The sequence below is a fragment of the Myxine glutinosa genome, chromosome 1 (genome assembly GCF_964187855.1).
Source record: "Myxine glutinosa chromosome 1, kmMyxGlut1.1, whole genome shotgun sequence".
In the NCBI taxonomy this organism is placed as follows: Eukaryota; Metazoa; Chordata; class Myxini; order Myxiniformes; family Myxinidae; genus Myxine; species Myxine glutinosa.
This window is the reverse complement of record NC_136261.1, coordinates 124216568-124231361: the sequence shown is the minus strand read 5'-3', so window position 1 is coordinate 124231361 and position 14794 is coordinate 124216568.

The window sequence follows — 14794 nt, the reverse complement described above, 5'->3', positions numbered from 1 at the left end:
GTTAAAACTAAATTTTTGGCCGCTCGTAATTTGAGCGCGTTAAGCGTGCTTCAGGTCCGAATCCAACACTCCTGACACCAATTTGTTATGGCCAATAGTACAACTGGTGTCCAAAATTTGGGCTAAATAAATTTAGTCCCTGGTTCGAATCCCAACTCCTGACTACCAATTGTTACGGAATCCAACGTCGGCCTTCTTCCCCTTAAGAAGGGGGGATTAATCCCCTTGTTTATGACTGACCGACGTGGTCCTGAGGGTATGACGCCATGCCCGGTCGACGCTGGGTAGGGTAGTAGGCCCAAACGTCCTATGACCTAATTACCAGCGCCTCCCGGCACGCGAGGAAATACTCCCGCTCACGGCCGCAGCATAATAGATGTTTGCGCCGAGCGAAGCGAACTGCGGCGTGAGCCAATTATCCAAGGCTAAACCTGATTCATGTGCGTCGGCCGAATCGCGCCACGTATACTCAATGTGGAAACCTCTAAAGCGACCGGATGAGAAGAAGAAGACAAAGTTACAGAAGAACAGATATTTATTAATTATTTACACAACCCAAAGAAAAGAGAGCAATCAAGGTAATATACAGGGAAGTGGAAGGAGCAGAAGACACAGTGCAATTATTAGCTTATATTATACAGTCTTACTTATACCTAGGGACAAGACACACAGAACAAACTCACGTACACGAATGGGGAGATTGCAGAGTGGATTGGCTGGATGGATCAGAAGGTTCAGGTGGGACCACAAAGCCTGGAAGGTTGAGCAGGGCGCACAGCAAGCAGGTCCTCTCCGGGCTAGGAGCGAGCAGGGCGGCGGCAGCACACGTATCTCGTCCTTCCTCGACACGCCTCGGGCTCTTTTGTCATCTGCTCCGGTCCTCTCTCAATTGTCTGACGCGTCTCTCTCTTTCCAATCCTCCTTTTTGCACCACCTTCTTTGTATCTCTTGCTGTCTCTCTGTTGCGCGATCGTCGCACCCTTCTCTCAACCTTCAGCGTGGGTGTGACACGCCCTCGTCGGTTTCGGTACTGCCCTCCCCCGTGCTCTGTTTTGCGACCTTATATGGCAATCCCACGGGCTTGTCTCCTTATTTGGGCATGGCGCCAAACGGCGCGGTCCTCGTGGCGAGCCACGGCTTGTTTCCTTATTTGGGCATGGGGCTGAACATCCCCGCCCTTCGTGGCGCGCCCTGGGCTTGCCTCTTCCCGGCCCCCTCAGCTGGCCAATGTTCTTCCAGGTGTTGTCATTTTCATCTTCTTGCTGGCGGCCTATTTGGACATAATAAAAAATGCACAAACGTGTCCATTGTTTTTATTTATGGCCCACAGGGGGGCCGACTATGAGTGGTTCACCTGTGGGCTTGGTGCCACCTCACCGGGTCCGCAAGCAAGATCTCGGGCCATCATGGCCGGTTCCAGCAGAGGGGCCATGCCCCAACCCGTGGGGTCCATGAGTGGTGCTCAGCCACAGACATGTGGTCCATAAGTGGTGCATAGATGCAGGCAGCTGTGGTTGCGAAAGTTCGGGCACACAATTTAATTTAATTATATCCACATCCTGTCGCCTTGATCATCCATGGCGCGATTTTAAATTGAGGATGTTAAAAATAAAATTTCAGACCTGAAGCGCGAATAGCGCGCTCAAAATTTTGAGTGGCCCGAGATTTTATTTTTAACCTCCTAAATTTAAAATCGCGCCATGGATGATCAAGGCGACAGGATGCCGGTGGGGGAATTAGAAGAGGGGTTAGGGGTAACCCAGGACCAGAGGGAGGAAATGGGGGAGGAGATCAGACGAGGTGTGAGCGAGGAGTTCGCGGGGGTACGCGAGGAGGTAAAGTGAGGTGAGGAGCGTGTGGAGAAAGAGGTGAGGAATAATACGGCTAGGTTACAGGGGGACATAGAGGATTTGACGAGGGGAGTAGAACAGCTGACGGTGGGCCAAAAGGAGTTAGGGGAGCAAGTGGAGAAGAACACTGCGGTAATGGTGGGGTTAAAGGCGATGCAGAAGGAGATAAAGAACGAACTAATAGCGACAAAGAGGGAATGTCAGATGGTACATGAGGGGTTGACAAAGAGGTTGGACGAGGTGACAGAGGCAGTGGAGACGAAGGACCGGGAGGTGAGGATGCATATAGAAACGGTCAAGGTGGCTTAAGAGGAAGAGATCGAGGGTCGCACTGGGAAATGAGGGAGGTAAAGGAGAAATTAGAGAATGTGGAAGAAGGGGTGAGTGAAATTAAGAAGAGACGGAGGGAAACTCAGAAGGAGATAAAGGAGGAAGTGATGGAATATGTGCAAGGTCTGTGCTCAAATCGTGATTGTGTGCTCACTAACCAAATAAAGAGTTTGCAGGTGACGGAGGAGAAGCGGAGACGAGGTGACAAGGTGAGTGGCGGTATACTAGGAAATGTATATGGTGTGAGGGGAGATTCAGTCGGCTTGGGTGTTGATTTAGACCCGGGTGTTCATGAGAGGCCGCTGGTAAGGTGTGCGACAGGTACAGAGTGTGAAGGAGGAGGTGTGCGAGGAGGTCTGACTATAGGGTGTGTGAGGAAAAAGTGCACGCCGAGGAGAGTGTGCTGTCGAGAGTGAGTTGGTGTTGGCGCGTGTGCGGGGGGGCACATGGAAGCGTGGAGTGGGGAGTATTACAGAGGATGTAACGAAAGAGTGCACACCTGTGGTGAGTGTTACGGAGGACATAACGGGAGGGTGTGCACAAGAGGATGCATGAAAAAGTTGTGTAACGGAGGGGTGCATGATAAAAGAGTGTGCGGTCGAGAGTAAGGGTGAATGCGCGACCGAGTGTGGTGGTGAGAGTAGTGAGAGTGACACGGAGCACGAGTTGGTTGTAGCAGGTGAGAGAGGATGCACACCTGGAATGGAAGGATGTACACCAGGAATGAAAGGATGCACACCTGGAATGGTCGAGCGCGTGTGGGAATGCATGCTTGAGTTGGTAGTGGAGCACGTGATTGGGTGTGCGGAGGAGAGCACACCCGTGGTTGTCACAGAGGATGTGACCGAGGAGTGGGCACGAAGAGGTGTGTTGGTGAGGTGTGTGAACGACGAGTGTGTGCTAAGGTGTGCGGTGGTCAGGTGTGTGACGAAGTCGATGAGTGTACAGGGGAGGTGTGTAAAAGCAGGTGCGATGATGGAGAGCATGGAGACAGCTGGATGTGTGAGCAAGGAACGGAATGCGGGGTGTAAGCATGCAAGTGGAGCATCGACGCTAAACGGGATAGCGGTTAGATCGACCTGTAGCCGAAGCGAGCCCTCGGTTCATGCCGGGATTCTAGCGCAGCGGGGATCGTAACCACGTCAGTTTCAAATCCACGCCGGGCCGTGCTCCGAACGGTTGCGTCCGTGCTCCGCTAGGCGGAGCGGGCGGCCCAGTCGGAAGGGTCGTCACGGCAACCCCTTGTGGTTGAGACGTCCCGGCAGGGCAAGATCGGGCCATCGGACGGCTCCGTGCCGAGATGGTGCGTGGAATCTCGGCCCGAGTAAACCTTCGCTGAACCAAGTGCCGGACGGATCCAACCGCGGGAGACGAACAACCCGCATTCATTGCTCGGCTTTGCGAAGCCGGGCTTTGGAAATGAATTGGCACACTGAGAGGCTCAAGTGAGTAGACGTGTGAGGGTGGTAGCAGTAGTGAATTGGGAAAGCAAAATTTGTCATTGGCAGTGGTTGGCAAATTTTTGATTGGTTGTAATTTGATGAGCGAAATTTATAGTAGAGATACCCGATGTGATGGGATGGCAACTCTGTCATCCCCCACCAACGGGGGCAAAGGAGCTATAGTTTATGGGGTTTGGCAGTGAAAACTAGCCCGGGAGGGTTAGGATAAAGTGTGTAGGGATCTAGAGGAGATTGACCATAGGTAACTGTAAGTTTAAGTAGCAACAGTGGACAGGTAGTGGGGACATAGAGAGGGTAGTTGGATTATAATGATGAGGGAGCTCAATAGTTTAAAGGGGCGACGGGGAAGCGCGAGTTTTAGCGGGGCACCAGGTAGAGCAGATGATGCCGTGTGTGTGTTTAAAGGTGTATTCAGAAGTGTATTGTGAGAAGGTGATTGTGAGTTGTATTGAGCGTGGAAGTGTATGAAGCAGCGTATGAGGAATAATTGATTGTGCATTGTATTGAATGATTGAGGGAGCTTGGGAGGAAGGAGGGTGCAGGTGGCACCAGGTGTGATTGCACAGGTGTGCAAGTGAACAGGTGTATGGAGCAGTGTATGAGTGAGTAATAGTGATTGAGTGTTGTGTTGAGCAAATGGCTTTGGAGGAAGGAGGGTGCATGTGGCACCAGGAGTAATGGCACAGGTGTGCAAATACAGGTGTATGGAGAATGATTGTGTGGAGTGAGTATGGTGGAAACTGTGGAGTGGAGTGGATGGTGCAAAGGTGTGGATGGGGGAAAGGAGGATGGACCCATCACGAATACCCGGGGAGGGTAGTGTAAGTGTTAGGTAGAGGGTACAGGTAAATTGTGGCTCGATATTGGCATCTGTGGTGCGTGTGGAAGAATGGTGTTTGGATGTGTGCATTAGTGACGTGGAAATGGCTGGGCATGTGGCCTGTTAGTATGTGTAGTTGAATGGGCACTCCACCACTGTGAGGATGTCGGCCAGGTGAGGCCGCAGGTGGGCTCTGGGAGCCGTTAGAGTTGTGGATGGGGCCCGAGGATCCGGAGGACGGACCCGGGTAGCCCAGTGCCGGAGGGCACTGAGTGGGGAGAGCACCAGAGGGCCTTCCCCAGTTAGATAGGTAGGGTGTGGAGCAGGTAAGCTCGGAGGCAACTACAGTGGTGGAGGTGTGCAGGTGGGTAGACCTGCTGGGAGAGCTGCACGACCCAGCCCAGAAATTGCAATTTCAATAAAGCAACGGTTCAGAAAGAGCAATAAAGCAACGGTTCAGGGAGCTCGTATCATCTCGGGCGGAGTGGAGAACGAAAGAGACTGCCTGCATGGAATGCCCTACGCTCATGGCACAGCGAAAGAGCGATTCGGTTCCATCTTGATCCCGTCGATGCTCGGACCATTTGCCGACCTATGGGACCAGCTCAACGACCACCAGGTGCCCAAACGTCCTCTTACAAACTCAAAGCTGAGTGCCGGCCAATTTATAAGCGCATTTTATTTTCTTTATCTTTCCCTGTATATGTATTTGAGTCTGTATAGAGGATCCTCACTGGAGAGAATTATAGTTTAACCTCAGCCTTCATTTTAATTTGTTTGCAATTATTTTCATTAAACCTATTATTTGTTGCATTTTCTTCGTCTTGTCGTCTCTGTGTTTGTGGGGATCGGATAACCCCCGTGTGTGGCTCATCCAAGGTCCCTCATGACTTTCCTCATGACTCATGATGATAACCTCATGACTTTCGGTCTCGCACGCGCCATAAAAAGAACCTCCAATAATTTGGTTTGTACGCCTCGGGAGTAACAACGATCGGCTATCCGTCATCCTGGGGTGTTAACCCTGGTGACGTGACAACAATAAAGTTGATGCACATCTTCTTGAAATGTCTATAATGCAACATTGCTTTTAAAAATTTGTTTATTGAAATTCGCTCTAAATGAGGGTGAAAGCTACTCAATGATTGTGGGTTGTATAGAATACAGTACAACTGAAACCGGTCATCGGAATCTACTGGTACAAATTACCGAAAAATAGCCGATATCTGCTTGTTCCGATTGCCGGCTCCGATATCGGCACAGCACTCATTATTATCTATACTAGGACGTGCCCGTACGTGGGTGCCCGTTCCTTGCCAAAAAAAAAAAAAAAAATGTCTTCGCCCATGCATGCATGGGCGTGCCCATGGGCCCATGGGCGTGCCCGTAAGTGCATGATGTGACCGTACAATGAATGTATCGTCCCGACGCCGCAGCTCGGATGGCGCTGCAGTTAATCGGGCCTGTATCGGCAGAGTTATTATAAACGTGTACTACAATCGATCGTACCTTACAGCGTCTGCTCGCCACGTTCAGCATCAGTACGTCGTCACTATGACTATCCGTAAGTCCGGAAGTGACGTCCTCATTTGACTGTCCGGAAGGTCGCATATCGCAGTTACGATGAATCGCAAATTAGTTTTAATTAGTTTTAAAACATAGTTTAACGCCAACATAGCGCCAACATAGTTTGCCAACGTGAAATAAATGAATACGCTCTCAAATGTGCCGTCCGAGGCAGAGTCTGTTCGCCACGTTCGGCACACGTGATAGCTCGCTGCTCTCTGATTGGTTGAATCGTTTTTTGGACATAGCTCGGTAACTACTTCTCCGATTAATATGAAACCTTGAAAAGGCACATCCTCAGGTCCCCAGCAATATATCTGGCAAGTTTCAAATATATCGGACCCGTGGTTGTCGAGAAACAGCGGTCACAGACAAACACACAGACAAACACACAGACAAACACACAGACATACACACAGACATACACACAGACATACACACAGACATACAGAGATTACTGGAATTATAGATAGATACACATATATTTATATGCACATATATTTATATATATATATATATATATGACTTTAGTTTGACATTTTGATGTTTGACAGGACTTTCGAATTTATAAGAGTCCAGGTGATAATGGCGTAGTTTTCACAAAATACACCTTGGCATCTTTATTGTCCACAAATGACCAGTGATGGCAGAAAGGTCCTCCAGCTCAACATTCTTTCCAGAGATGGTTTGCATGAGAAATTGAGTTATCACCTTTCATGGGAAATGCCCAGGTAGGCAAGACAGTTTAAAGGCGAATGTGCATACCCCTCTGCTATTGTTTGCGCCCTTTACCCAAGTTGTACATTGAAAATTAAATAAGGGCTTGTGATGGACTATTGTGAAAAATCTCGTTCATATAACTTTTTGAACTGCCCACATATGTATAGATTGGCCTGTCTAAAAACAATTCTACAATTTGAATTAAAATTGGCATGAGTTAAATCTATGCAATGGGAAAGAAATTCCGTAAGACATAATTAAAACTTGCTTGTTGATTGGTCATGCTGCATGGCTGAGTGAATGACTTTTCCGTGAATATGAAAGTCAAACAGGTATACCTTTTTTCAGTGGAACATTTATGACAATTTGTATCACGAAACAGATTACTCCTGCATGCTAAGCTCTTTGGGTGTTCATTAAAAAATAGTAACCGAAATACAGAAAAATACAACTAGTTTGTTATGATCGTGTGTGTGTGTGTGTGTGTGTGTGTGTGTGTGTGTGTATGTGTGTGTGTGTGTGTGTGTGTGTGTGTGTGTGTGTGTGTGTGTGTGTGTGTGTGTGTGTATGTGTGTGTGTGTGTGTGTGTATGTGTGTGTGTGTGTGTCATAAAAGGGTGATTATTTTGGTAAATTCTATAAAAATTATTATAAGAAAACGATCACTCTGCATTAGGTACCATCATAATGAAATCTACAGCTTATCGCCCTCATGTGCAGAATTATCCACGCGAGCTTGACATAAAACATGTCACTCAGCAGTTTTAAAATTCGAATTCAAATTCCAGAATGAAAATGAGAATTATATTTAATGTTCAATTCCCGCTAAGATTGGAGTTGATCATAGGAACAAGAAAATAGATGCAACTTGGGAATTAATTTCACGCATCTACTCACAACAAAGCAGACTAATATCTCCTTAACTATCAGAACAATTTGTGATGATGGATAATAAAATTTATTTTAATTTTAGCTACTATCTTATCATATGTAATATTATAATTACTGTATAATAATAATTTATGTTAATGTTTTGTTCTATTAGGTATTTTTAGCTGATTTCTCATAAGCAAGATATTTCATTAAAATTGGCAGTTATTCTCATCCGATTTAACGAGAAACCGCAGGGGAAAAAAATCACTAATGAAAAATATGACAGAGTCCAGGATTTAATCTGAAAATTGTGTCGAAATTTTTTATACAAATGCTTGAGACGATATCTGATCTAAAGGAAAGTTTTTCACAACTCAGGCATGTTGAAGTTATAATTGGCTCATAATTTGCATTGTGATCGACTATTAAGATAATTCAAGGCAGATTGGCCACTTTATGATATAACTATGTTTCATAATTCTTCACCATTTGAACAATTACAGAGTTATCTCGTTTTCATTTTTATCCTGTTTTCATTTCATATATTTCAATCCATTCTGAGGTGACGCGATTTGCATTACGCGGCTTATTTTCCAAGCAATGTGGCTTTTATCATCGAGAGATCTCGCGAGATCACGGCGAGGTCACGTCTTTTCGAAGCTGTTCCATGCGCTCACGCTTTCGAAGCTAAGTGATATTTCTCAATTGTGTTTTTGTCGAGACTGTATCCATCTTTCGGTGTCTGTACCTATAGCGTATCTTTTTGGAAAATTTTCGGTGCTAATTTTTCGTACATGTATACACAATCGTCGGTTAATGCATATCGAGTATTCTGCGGCCTAGTACTCGTAGGCTTCGGCTACCGTACCGTCTCCGACCTTGTGGTTTTGTTTTTCTCTCAGCGATTCGTCGAAAGCGCTGAAATTATTTTCGTTCACTGTTTCGTCCCAGTCGTTCACCCCATACCTCCTTGTTTAATATCTCTACTCACAAAAAAAAAAAAAACCCAAAAAAATATTTCCTTCCCAGGTCTTATTCGTTTATTTGTTGTTCTTTTTGTTCGTTCGTTCTTCGTTCGCGATCAGGTGATCACGTGGTTAGAAATGTATAATCTCTCCCCTGAACAACTATTTTCTCTAATATATTATAACACCCTTTTCTTCTTTTTCTACAAAAGGATGCTTTCGTCTTGCTCACCAAATCTATTCATTCCAAAATATATATATAATACCATCTCTTACAGTTCCTCCTTTCTACATTCCCTAAACTATCCAGAACTCCACCCCTCCTCCAGTGTCCTCAAACGTATTTTTGACTCGAAAGTCTCAAACTCATTTTGCAAAAAATGTTCGTTTCCCATGAATCGTACACTTTTCAAAATCCAATCTCACCCCTCCCCTCCAAATCCTCCCCATCACCCATCCCTTTCAAATCTCCCCCCTTGCCCCTTCCCTCCCCTCCCTCCTAAACTCCCCCCACACCCCTCCCCTCCGAGACTCTCCCTCGCTCCTCCCCTCCTAGACTCCCCTCTCACCCCTCCTCCTCAAAGCATCCTCCCTGCTTCTTCCCCCTTCCAACTTTCACCTTCATCTCCCCCAACCTTCTGCCTCGCTCTTCCCCCTCCTCAAATAACACCTCACTGTGCCTCACCCAATCTCCATCAAACCTTTTGTCCGCCCCATTCTTCCCTTTCTCCAAGCTATTCTGAAATCTCTGAAATCTCTGACACACCTTCAACAGCTCTCCCTACCTCTTCCTCCTCTTCCACATCTTACCCTACCCCTCCACCCCCCTGTTCTGGACCCGATGCTCCCCCTTCCTCTTCATTAACGGTATGGACCTCAAACATCCGGGGCCTTCGCTCAAACTTGACTGACCTCTCCATATAGGTTGCTTCTGAAAAACCAGATGTGATCTGCTTAACAGAAACTTTCCTCCTTCATGATGTCTCTGATGCCTTGGTATCTCTCCCAGGTTACTCCCTCCTCCGGTATGATAGACCTGAGCCTCGTCCTGGAGGTGGGGTTGCTATCTTTATAAAAAAACTCTCTTCCTCACTCGCCCTCCACTGCCCTCTCTCCACCTCACCCCCAGGAATACCTTTGGCTACGGCATCCCCTTCGCTCCCACCTTTTGTTCATATGTGTGTTGTACCGTCCACGAAACAACGATGACTCCATCTACATCTCACTGTCTGATAATATGGACCAACTTCTATCTACCCATCCCAACTCTCTCTTCCTCATATGTGGTGATTTCAATTGTCACCATGCCAGTTGGCTGGGTGTGGGTACCTCTCTCACCAGCCATGGCTCTTCAGCAAAGGACTTCTGCGACTCACTGGGACTGACACAATCTGTCAATTTCCCAACCCGGATCTCAGTCAACAGAGCATCTTCTCTTCTGGATTTGGTTATGACAAACTTCCCTGAAAATGTCTGCTGCTCTTCTTCTGCTCCAATCGGCTCATCTGATAATGTGCTTGTCAAAGTGGACATCTCTCAGACCATTCTCAGAGAGCCTCCTCAGCGTCGACGAGTCTGGCATTTCACTCAGGCCAACTGGCACGGTCTTCAAGCAGCCATCAATCATCTGGACTGGTCTCCCATCTCTACCGCCTCTGACATCAACTCATCCTGGGAATTCTTTCAAAGTAAATTGCTCTCTCCCATGCACAGATTTATCCCATCTCGTCTTCAGTTGTCATACCCTTCCTCCCGTCCATGGTACACGGAATCTTGTGGTGAGGCTGTTGCCCTGAAACAACTTGCTTTCGTCTCCTGGAAAGCAAATCCAACGGAAGGAAATCTCATTTCCTTTCACAAAGCCCGAAACAAGTGTGTGTCCACCCTCAGGAGAGCCAGGAAACAATATCTCACCGTTCTGAAGACCGAACTCACTTATCTGTCTCCCTCTTCCAAATCCTGGTGGCGTCTGGTCAAATCTGTTTCTGGTGTTTGTTCCACCTCCATCCCCTCCCTCACCTCAAACGGCTTAACGGCTGACTCCGCACATGAAAAAGCTGAATGCCTCAACTCTGTGTTTGCCTCTAAATCTTGTGTCCCAAACCCATCCCTCTCTGTACCCACCATACCCAGTCGTACCCAGCTGCTCCTGGACTCTGTGTCCTTTCCTCCTGACAAGGTGGAAAAGTTTCTGTCAACCCTCGACTCTGATTCTGCAACTGGTCCTGACGGCATCAGCCCACGGGTCCTAAAATCATGTTCTTCTGCTCTTTCACTCCCTCTTTCTGTTCTCTTCACCCTCTCTTTTGCTCAAGGTCATCTGCCATCTGCTTGGAAATCAGCCAACATCACCGCTTTGCTAAAAAAAGGTGCAAAAACAGATCCCAGCAACTACAGACCAATCAGCCTTCTCCCAATTATCAGCAAAGTCATGGAATCCATCATTGCTTCAGATATGAAATCTTTCCTCTTCTCCAATGGCTTGATCTCTGATCATCAATTTGGTTTCAGACCTGGTCACTCTACTCTGGACATGCTGCTTCTGCTTTCTCAACAATGGATGGAGGTCCTCAACGCCAAACAGGAAATTAGAGCTGTCTCCCTTGACATTTCACGTGCCTTCGATACGGTGTGGCACCCTGCTCTGCTCACCAAACTCTCCTCCTTTGGTATCCATGGAAATCTCCACGCATGGCTGGCGGACTTCCTCTCTGGTCGTAGTCAACGTGTGGCCCTGAATGGGTTTCTCTCATCTACTCTTCCTGTTCAGGCTGGAGTTCCCCAAGGTAGTGTTCTGGGCCCTGTGCTTTTTCTGGTCTTCATCAATGATCTCTCTGACTCTCTTGAAAATCCTCTCTATCTCTTTGCTGATGACTCTACTCTCTGTCGCTCCATTCCTTATCCCTCAGATCGGCAGTCTGCAGCCTCCTCACTCTCTGCAGACCTGGACAAAATCACAGACTGGGCAAACAAATGGAACATGTCTTTCAATCCTGATAAATCTCACACTCTTATGATGTCTCTCCGAAAAGACCGACTGGAAAACCCTCCCATCCACTTTCTGAATAATCCTCTCCAAGAAGTTCTGTCACTCAAGCTTTTGGGTCTCACTATTTGCCATGATCTTTCTTGGGAAAACCACATTTCAAATCTGGCCTCCAAAGCCAGTCGCCGACTGGGCATCCTCCGTCGTGCGAAGTCCTTCCTTGGCACACCTGAGCTCCTCACCACATACAAGGCTTTCATCCGCAGCTCTATGGAATACTGCTCTCCCCTCTGGTCTGGTGCTCCTGCCTCACACCTAGCCCGTCTTCACGCTGTTGAAACCAAAGCATTCAGAATCATTGGAATCTCCCACGTTGAAGCTAACTCCAAGGGCCTTTCACTCACTCACCGCAGGCAGGTTGGTGGTCTTTCCGTCTTCTACCGACTCCTCTCTGGCCTTGCCCCCCCAGCCATCTCTGGGCTCTGTCCCCCAAATATTCCTACAGGTCGCACAAGATCTGCCTGCTACCCTCTTATGGTTAAACTGCCAAAATCAAGACTTTCTGCTCACCTTCACTCCTTCATTCCTCTTTTCTCCCACCTCTGGAACAAACTCCCTCACTCTCTTCAATCCCACTGCACCCTCCAGGTCTTTAAAACAGCTGTTCACCACCATCTCTTATCCTCCCCCATCCAAAACCTTGATCTTTTCTACCCCAGCTAATTTCGGTCCCCTTGTGTTTTATACCTCTCCCCCCTGGCCCTCCCCCTCCCATGCCTCCTGCCCCCAAGCCCTCTCCCTCCCACACTTCTCCCTGCTCTCAAATGTTGTGGTTGTGTGCTTCCCCTTCTCTCCCCATCTTGTCTTCCGCTCCCTCTTTTTGTGTGTTTTGTTTGTCTGGTTGATTTGTTTGTGAAATAAATGTTAGCTCTTTCACGAGCCTCGATTCAGTATACAAAAAACCCCAAAAAAAACCAAAAAAAAAACATCTGCCTGTGCCAATTTTTTTTTTTTAAATCATTTCCATTTAACATAGACTTTATTTTATAGCCTGCACAAATCTCTTAACCCAAAACTACAAAATCGCTTAAATACGTTTGAAAGAAGTTCCAGATGACAAGGCTATCTTTAAAATAGGAGATTGTGAAATTGTAAATGGAAAGCTAAAAACATCCTCCCGCCCCACCCCCCCCCCTTCCTGCCCATGGGGTCTGCATATTATGAATGAAAGGACACATGAGACTAGGTCTGCTATACTCTTTGCTACAAAATCGGTGGTCTTACTTTGTGCTTGATTATTTCTGCTTTTTTTTTGTTACTTCTATTAAAGAAAATGGATCCCAGTCCCTTTGACCTCATGAGATTATGCCTTCAGAAAGTATTGTCGCGTCCACCCTGTAGTGAACACCGCAAGGTGATGGATGGCCGACCGAGCTTTAACTCTGAGGTGTATACCCAACTATGGTGGTAGTGACACATGCAGGGGTAGTGGAGAGCAGTGATGTCCTTACCTGTACGGGCGGCCGTGACGGGGGTTATCCGATTCCCTCAACAAATAAACGTAGAGGATACAGGAATTTAAAATGTAACAAATAATGGTTTAATAAAATTAATGCAATGCAATAAAAACCAATGACACTGAATTCCTAACCGAGGAATCCTCCATCTGGATTCAAATACAGACACAGGGAGAAATAAATGAAAGTAAAAATGTAGTGTATAATGTTAGCTGGTACTCAGCTCTGGTTTTCTCAAGCGGCCCTCAAACCCTATCAGTCGTCCATCGGGTTCCCGAGTCTCTGCGCCCGCAACTACACCTTGGTGTGAAGTCGCGGTTCCTACCAGCCGCTGACGAGAAGCGAACAGGCCCAAGCTCGTTCCTCGTCCTTCCTACTCGGCTGCACCGAGCCCCGATGTTCCTCTCAGGCGCACACGGCACCAAGCGCAACCGCCACGAGCCAACACCAATAGAGAGAGAGAGAGAGCCACCCCCGCCCCTGCCCAGCCCGGAACAGAGGGATAGAAAATGTGCGTCTGCTCGCTATGAACCCCAGAACCAAGAGAGAGAGAGATAGACAGGGAATGCAAAATGTAACCGCCTGCCATGAATGCCGGAACGGAGAGAGCACGCAAATGCGATCGCCTGTGACCAGCCTGGGACAAAAGGAGAGAGCAAGATGGCGGTTGCTTCGCCTTTTTGCTTCTGGTGCTCGAACGTCTATGATGACGTCGCACGTGCTCCAATCAATCATTCCTTTCGGGCGGGGTTTCACGGCCTTTCTTGACGCCACTTGAGATAACTCGGCTGGGTGGCGTCAGTGGTAGTGTTCGGATCTGGTCGGCGATTATGTCATTTAATTGCAGTACTGATCACATGGCTGTTGGTGTGTGTCATAAGGAACGAGGGAAAAACCACAGAGGAAATTTACACACTGGGAGAGTTACCTTTATACCCTAAATAATTAGCATAGCTCCACCCCTCGCATGGAGACAAATATACACTTACACGGACATCCGGGCCTGACTTAGTTACAGGAGGGTTTCTTCTCTTTGCGACATTTGGAGCACACTACTCTATACAATTCTACCTGGACTAAGGTATTTCATTACCTAGCCCCCAAAAACACAACAGTATTCACACCCCTTGACTTTTTCACATTTTGTTGTTAGAGCCTGAACTTAAAATGGATAAAATTGAGATGTTTTGACACTGATCTACACATAATACCCCATAAAGTCAAAGGGGATATTTTTTTTTTTATATTTGCAAAATAATAAAAAATGAAAAAAGCTGAAATATCTTGAGTCAATTAGTATTCACCCCCTTTGCTATGCCATTCCAAATTAAGCTCAGATGCATCCAATTTCGTTTGATCATCCTTGAGATGTCTCTCCAACTTGATTGGAGTTCACCTGGGGCCAAATCAATTGATTGGACATGATTTAGAAAGAAACACACCTTTCTATATAAGGTCCCACAGTTATGAGTGCATGTCAGAGCAGAAACTCTACCATGAAGTCCAAGTATCTGTCCATAGAACTCTGAGATAGAATTGTGAGAAGACAAAGATCTGGGGAAAGGTATATAACAATTTCTAGAGTGTTGAAAGTTCCCAAGATCACAGTGAGCTCCATCATTAGGAAATGGAAAGAATATGGAACTACCCCAGACTCTTCCCAGAGTTGGCCGTCGAATCAGCAAGACCTCAGGGAAAAAAGAGA